Source organism: Schistocerca americana, chromosome 2 (genome assembly GCF_021461395.2).
Source record: "Schistocerca americana isolate TAMUIC-IGC-003095 chromosome 2, iqSchAmer2.1, whole genome shotgun sequence".
Classification (NCBI taxonomy): Eukaryota; Metazoa; Arthropoda; class Insecta; order Orthoptera; family Acrididae; genus Schistocerca; species Schistocerca americana.
Window position 1 is genome coordinate 238,538,385 of NC_060120.1, and position 8,059 is coordinate 238,546,443.

At 42.3% G+C, this 8,059-nt stretch overlaps 1 pseudogene; it reads right to left on the reverse strand.

Moving 5' to 3' along the window:
* Positions 1-6,883: 6,883 nt before the first annotated feature.
* Positions 6,884-7,001, reverse strand: LOC124596671 (annotated as a pseudogene).
* Positions 7,002-8,059: the final 1,058 nt, after the last annotated feature.

The following is an 8,059-nucleotide window of genomic DNA, read 5'->3' on the forward strand; positions in this document are numbered from 1 at the left end:
TGTCGCAATTGAAGGCTTCGGTGTCTCCCTCTAGCGGGAAAGGGGAAAAGTGGGTGGTTCGCGTGGGTTTAAGAAGTGAATGTATGGGCTCTCGTTGGCAGTCGGGGCATCAAGAAGCGACTTCTCTGCCGGTGCTAGGGGGACAGCACGCAGACCGCGGCATCAGCTCAAGCGACGCGAACAGCGGCTCCGTGGTATGGGGCGTTAACTGCTCTTGGCGAAAGGAATCTTCCTGAGCGTGGGGCCGCGAGGGGCCTAATCTGCAGTTCGGCCGTATGCTGTCGACCGGCGTGGATGTTCTGAAAATCGGCGCGCCTTCCTGCGTCCGTTTAAAACGGCTGGCAGCGGATGGCTTGGCAGAGCATTTGGAGGTGCTGCGTTGGTTCAGTCCTGGGAGTCGTAACGCACCAGAAGTATTGATTGGTAACAGATTTTATGAAGTTGAATTGAATTCAATTTACTTATTCTTGTTAATTATTCCAGCGGTATTTTTTGGGGGTTTCCCGCCATTCAGTCTCGTCTGCCCACCCGCGGGGAGATGGTAATATTAGAAAGGCTGGTCCGTTTGTCCCCTTTTGAGGAGGAAAGGGGGGGGGGAGCAGAGTAAATCTATGGTTCGGATTACTTCTTTCCCCTCCGAGCTTACCCAAGGGTTTATTCAACTGTTAGCCTCTGCCATGTCTGTGAAAGACGAAGGCACCAATGACTGTACTGTTTAAAATACAAGGCACTAAGACCTGATCCATTCTCTCGCCTGCCATAACTGGTGTTACTAGACTCACGTGAAAGAAAAGGTACTCTAAGAAAGAAGAAAAATTCCATTTGCCTCGTGGTAAGAACTAGGCAATTGCATAACGAATTCCTGTTCATCTGGAAGCTGTAACTTACATCAATTTGTGTTTGTGGATATTTGGCTTAATAAGCACGGTTGTTAATGTACGCCGTAGTGGATTTTTTTATATTGTTTCTAGTCAGCAAAAACTGTTGTGTGTTTTTCCAATTCAATACCTTTTAAGGCTTTTCCTCAACGTGCTTATGTGTTTTACACAGGTAGTTGGTTATTAGTGTGTTTTCTTGCCATGCAAAAGTTTGCCATTTCATTACGGGTAGAAATTGTTGCCTTGAAAGGAGAATGTTGTCAAAGTTCGCAAGTCCTACCTGGCGAGCGTGTCTGTTTGCCGTTAAGTTAACTGGCAGAAATTTGTAAAATTTGTTTTTTTATATATTTTGGAAATGTTAATTTTATTAACAGTGAGTGTACCCCCCCCCTCCCCCTCCTCCCGTGTGCCTCACTCATGCGTTTTGCTTTTTCTATTTCGAGAGCTTTTGTAAACAGGATTGTCCTTATATGTTGCAGACAAGTTAGATTCCGCGCTGTTTAACGTATGGAGTCAAATTCACCTGTAATTTAGATGAGCTTGAAATATTATACAGCGTCGCGTTGTATACTTTAAGTTGCTTGCCTCTACTTGCCTTTTACTGACGTGAAATTTTTTATAATAATTTAAAAGTCCTTTCCCGTCGTAAATTGTGACTTATGTGTTAAACGATTGTTGGTCTTTTTTTAAAAATCTTAAAGTCTTGCACCAAATTTGAATAAAGAATGTTATTGAAAATTGTGTGTAATTTCACCAGTTATTCCTTGGTACCTACTTCCACTTTACATTTTGTGTATTGATTGAGATTAATAACCTTTGGTGAACCAGTAGTAATTTTACGGTTCAAAGCTTCCACAACGTCCCAAACAAAATTCCTCATTTTTTCAACCGAAACTTTGTTACTGAATGCCCCGCGTATCTCTATTAATTTCCAAGTTTTGATTTTTTTTAACGACAGTCTGAGTTTGGTACCCTGTACTGTGGCGGCTGGCTGCCCCTCGTCGCAGTGGCCTATACTCATAACTCGAGCGCAAACAGAAGCGTCTGCTAAGCTACTCGCAGACAGAAAAAGAGCAGGCTGGGAAACCACAACTACCGGCGCGGGGCTAACCACCGAGCCCTGCAGGTGAGTGTAGCGGAGCAGCAGAGGGTGACGCCGCAGGGAGCATAGCCTGACCAACAAGTGGGTTATGACGCGGAGAAAAAACAAATACTCTCAGCTCAGCGCCCTCGGTTGGTTCAACACGATGTCTTCCGTGGAGAATCACATCGCCCTATCGCAAGGTACGAAGAGTCCTAACCCACAAGGGACTTCTGTAATTCCAAAGAACTGTTTACCCACATAAATATCATCTGCATCTACTCCGCAAACCATGTTACGATGCGTGGCAGAGATTACTTTGTGTACATCTTTCAGGGAAGAATAACCTGTGTTAAACCTCCGTGTGAAACCGAGTCCAATTTTACCTTCAGGATTTTATCACGAGATACATGAAGGGGAACACACTGTATAAAGGGGGGGAGGGGGGGGACGTCAAACGGGCGATGGGAGCAGGAGACCCACCACAGGACATTTTAATTTCGACTGTCTATACTTTTACAAATAAGTTCATAAAACTTTGTCAGCATGACCAGGAAGGATTCAGGATTCACACTCATAGCAGTGGAAGTTCAAAAACGTAACAAAATAAATTTTTTTTACATGTGAAATTTCATCATTTTTTTCACTTACTATTGGCTGCATTTGTTGCTATACGTACACTTTTCTTCATAAGAGAGATTCTTCGATGAATTTTGCACGGCATACAAACCGTACTTACAATTGTACGAAACTCTAGAATTTATTTAATTTATGAAACAACGAATGATACGTTACATTTTAAACTTCACGTTTACAAAAAACCCAAATTTTAAAGTTAATTATCTCAATTTTTACCACTGTTTTAATAGATTTGGAAAATTCTAGTGTTTCATACATCTGTAAGTAGGTTTGTATGCTGTGAAAAATCCATCGAAGAACCTCCCTACTTACGAAGAAAAGTGTACCTGTATCAAGAAATGCAGCCAATAGTAAGTGAAAAAATGATGAAATTTCACTTAAAAAGTTATTCTGTTATGTTTTTGAGCTTCCACTGCTATGAGCGTGAATTCTGAATTCTTCCTGGTCATTCTGACAAAGTTTTATGAATTTATTTGTAAAAGTATAGACAGTGGAAATTAAAATCTCCTGTGGTGCCTCTCCTGCTCCAAGTCGGCCCCTCTGACGTCCTACCCCCATTAAATAAATTTTATAGTGGAATCTATCCGTCTCCTCTATATCTCTTTTGTTACGCATCCTTCCCTTCTACAATAACCTATGAAACCTTCCCTTAGGATTTCTATCTCTTGCTTAATAATAACAAATGAAATCTTCCTTTCGAAATTAATTCTCTTTCTCAATAATAATAAATGCAATTTTGACATACAAATTTAAATGCTGCTTATTAAACGTGATTTGCTGATTATTTCGACGAAACATAGAACGTGTCGTCGTCGTGGCCCTCAGCCGTTACCTGCAATAACCCAAAACTGTTCCTTACCTTTTTTACTGTTACTGGATCGCCATCTGACTGCTACATCGAACTGCGACATGAATATACTTACTCTGTTTTACTATACTCTATTAACTGCTGGTTGGCTGTCATAATAAGTGGCTGTATTTATTACCAAAGCTGACTTTATTCTTTAATGGCGAAGCTGACGTTATTCTTTAATTAATTTGACTAAAGTTACGTAATTAATAGTTAAACTTTTTCTTGGCAACAATAAAATTTTGCAAAGTTGTACGTTGATGGTTTTTGGGATGGATTATAGTCAGTAATGCATATTGCTGGCAAAAATTAATTATATTCTGAAAACGATTCTTCAAATATTTACTGTTGGTAATGAAATTTACTTTTTACAATAATCTTACAACTAGCATTGCGCAAACACACCATCAGTAGTCTTGAGTTTCTCAAAAAAAAAAAAAAAAAAAAAAAAAAAAAAAAAAAAAAAAAAAAAAAATTCAATAATTTTAGTTCCTCTTATGACAATATTTAGCTGATGTCTCTGTGCATCCGTTTATAATCTCTTGTAAATCATAGCTAGTGGCTGGCAGGCACACCGCTCCTCTCAGCCTCTCGCTTCAGACCTCCTACCAACTCGCTTCACATCTCGCTTACTACTGACTTCCAACGAACGCTAAAGTGCGGTCTCTCTCGCCAACAATGCTTTCTGGTGCAGACAATCCCTGCTACCATTACAAACTATATCAATGTGCGGTCTCTCCCGCCAACAATACTTTGGTGCAGACGTTATTTCCAAAATGACAAATATTAATTATTCCTACTTAATCCTATTAATAAAATGTAAACATCTTTTATATAGTGTGGTTTGACAATAGACAATAGAAATATACACGTCTTACAATATCAACAGAAACTCTTGTAACTAAACCACTCTGTATGACGGGCGACTGTCGAGTTCGTATCCCACTGCTGTCCAGGGCGTCTCCAGGCAGTTCTTCCGCCTCTAATCTCATTGACTGGAATAGAAAAGTCTTCAGTGACGAGTGTCGCTTCGAACTGAGTCTCGACGACAGCCAGGAGTGATGGTCCGGGGTGTCACATCCTTTCACAGCAGGACGCCTCTCGCTGCCTTCCGCGGCACCCTTGAGGCACAGCTGTATGTCGATAGTATTCTACGCCCCGTTTTATTGCCCTTCATGGCAAGTCATCCTGGGCTTTTATTTCAGCAATATAATGCTGTCTTCTTGCTTGTCAAACCTTACCTTGCCCAACAAGGTCACCGGATCTCTCTTGGACCACTATTGGCAGGGCCCTCCAACCCCTTCGGAATTTTGTCGATCTAAGGTGCCAATTGGACAGAATACGGCACGATATCCCTCAGAAGGACATTCAACAACTCTGTCAACGAATAACAGTTTGACCAACATGTTGCCGACTTGCTCAACTTGTGAAGCTCTTTCTCTTGAATAAATCATCCAATTATTCTGAAATTGCAATCATTTGTTTATCTGTACATGTACGTCACATCTATGTACGTCACATCTACCAATCTCCGACACATTCTGATAATATTTTTCCATGTCAGTCTTTTTTTTTCCTAGAGTGTAGTACTTTGTGCTCACGTCTTTGTTAACGTGTGAAACATGTTTATCATTACCAGTAGTGTATTTCTTGTCTGATGTCAGCGCAAAATATGCCCTTGCATTTTTTTAGGGGGGGGAGCGAGGGGTGTCATCAGTTTTCTGGGTGGTTGGATGCCAACCTCCTCACCTCTCAGTAGCAGTAGTATCTAACGTAGTAATTATTTGTCGAATACATTCCAATGTCTTCCCCTACAGTTTTTACCCTCTACAGCTCCGCCTAATACTAAGGAAATTATTCCCTGATGTTTTAAGGCTTGTCCTATTGTCCAGTCCCGTTTTTTTTTGTCAGTATTTTCCACACGTTCTTCAACTCACCGATACTGTAGAGAACATCTTCAATTCTCATATTACCAATCGCCTTAATTTTCAACATTCTTCTATAGAACCACGTCTCAAGCGCTTACATTCTCGTCTGCTTCTTATCTATCGCTTGCTCCGTAACTCTCTTTTCAAGATAGCAGAATTACATCACATCGAGTACTTCGTGACCCACAATTTTGATGTAAATTCTATCGCTAACATCAATCCTGGTACTTCTGTCTATCGTTTGTTTACTCTTAATCCATACCCGGTGCTCTTTAGTCATTGTATCCGACGTGTCCCGTAATTCTCTTTATTTCATAGGACTTACACATTCAGCTGTATTTTTGCTTGTGCAGGCGTGATCACGCATGGGTATGGTTGGTACTTGAAGCAACTCCATTTCTTCACGGACTTATTTCAGGCTCTTCTTCGACTCTCACAAAACCTGCCGTCCCATCTTCGGTGTACGAGTTGTGCGAGGCCGACAGCGGCCTGTTTTCCTCGCTGCTAATGATTCACTGTCTGTACGTCGCTGGGATAACCTGCTGAAGATTCTTGCTGATAAATGGCACGTCGTGGATGTCGTTCGGCGTACATTTCAGGGGTCTCGGCTAACACATAACAGAAAATCGTGTCTGGCATTTCCCTCGTGGTATAGTTGGCCTCCAGTACTCTGTTTACAGCGTAATTAGTTCATCTGCACAGAATCACTAATCGTATTGTGCTAACGTACTGCGTGGGCAGGTGACTACCGTGGCAGATCGTTGCCTGTAGCTACTGTCAGCGCAGCCAACAGAGCCCTGCAAATAGCAACCATTCAGACATGCACAGTAGGCCACAACAGTAAGATGGCACACACCACCGAATACATCGTATTACTCGTCACAAGTAAGGCGGTCCGTTTCTCTACAGGTGTTAGTTTACCGATATGCAACATGATTCTCACTAACATAAAAAACCTCCGAAACGACACCGATAAAGCTGAAACAAGTATTTCAGTGTAAAACACGTGAGACCACAAATTTCGGGCAATATCCCAAAAGTGGATGACAGATGTTGGACATGTGACGTCACCGGATGTCACTGAACATGCAGAGTTTGATCCTATAGGTCTGTCGCACCTGATCATTTCAAGTCAACTATTGACGTATGATTCATTATTTTATTTACCGGTCTGACGATCTCCGTTAGTTTATTGCAAGGTACAGAGCAACAAAAATCTATCGTATTGCGTCACAAGTGAATGAGTGCCAGCTTCTGAATTGCGTCACTATTAGGAAATCACCCTAAACTAAAACTAAACTCCTCCAGAACCGGCCATGAAGGCACAAAGGTACCGACCGGCCGCCGTATCATCTTCAGCCCACAGGCGTCACTGGATGCGGATATGGAGGGGCATGTGGTCAGCACACCGCTCTCCCGGCCGTATATAAGTTTACGAGACCAGAGCCGCTATTTCTCAATCAAGTAGCTCCTCAGTTTGCCTCACAAGGGCTGAGTGCACCCCGCTTGCCAACAGCGCTCGGCAGACCGGATGGTCACCCATCCAAGCCCTAGCCCAGCCCGACAGCGCTTAACTTCGGTAATCTGACGGGAACCGGTGTTACCACGGCGGCAAGGCCGTTGGCTGGGAAATCACCTACATTTTCTTTACTAAATAATGTCTCTACACAAAAAACGAAGGGAAAAGGAAAGAAACAAAACAAAACAAGAACAGAATGAGATTTTCACTCTGCAGCGGAGTGTGCGCTGTTATGAAATTTCCTGGCAGATTAAAACTGTGTGCCCGACCGAGACTCGAACTCGGGACAGAGGGAAGGCGAAGTTACTTTCGAGGAACACTGTTGAGAAATGAAATGATAATTAAATCGACACCCTAGCTGCAAACAGGCGTTGATATACATCATTGGGGACATGTTGAAAATGTGTGCCCCGACCGGGACTCGAAACCGGGATCTCCTGCTTACATGGCAGACGCTCTATCCATCTTTTCTTTCTGTTATTTTGTTCGATTTTGTTCGGTACGGCTGTCCCATGACAACCGTTCAAGTTCAGTGTTGAACCGTTGACTCAGTTTTTTTTTTATTACAGAGGGCAGCTAACCCTCTGACCGAACACGCTGAGCTACCGTGCCGGCATCCATCTGAGCCACCGAGTGCACAGAGGATAGTGCGCCTGCAGGGACTTATCCGTTGCACGCTCCGCTTGAGACCCACATTCCCAGCATGTCCACACCACTACATTCGTAGTGCGTCTAACAGATGTTTCCCCATCACACTCATTACTCGTGGCAGATTAATCTACCAAGTCCCGTACGAGTTGGGGCATAGGGTGTGCGTTCGCTCAAGAAGGTCAGTGGGCGGGTAGCCATATATAACTATATATGAAGGTAGTATCTGTTCCCGAAAGAACAGGTACCATTGATGACCGTGCAGCTTCTCTAGAATGAAATAATAATTGAACCGTTGGTTTAATTTCAAAGAATATTCTTTAAAAAATTTTTATTTACTAGCGATTCATCAAGAACATTAACACATTTAATAACACTATGTGAGCGTGGAAGTAGTTGCCAGGGAGTAACTGATGAAATCAAAATCAAATTGCTTTTAACAAATGGGAATTTTATTCCTAAAAGTTTTTTTTAGAAACAGATTTAAAATTATAAACAGAAAAGCACCCTCTAAAT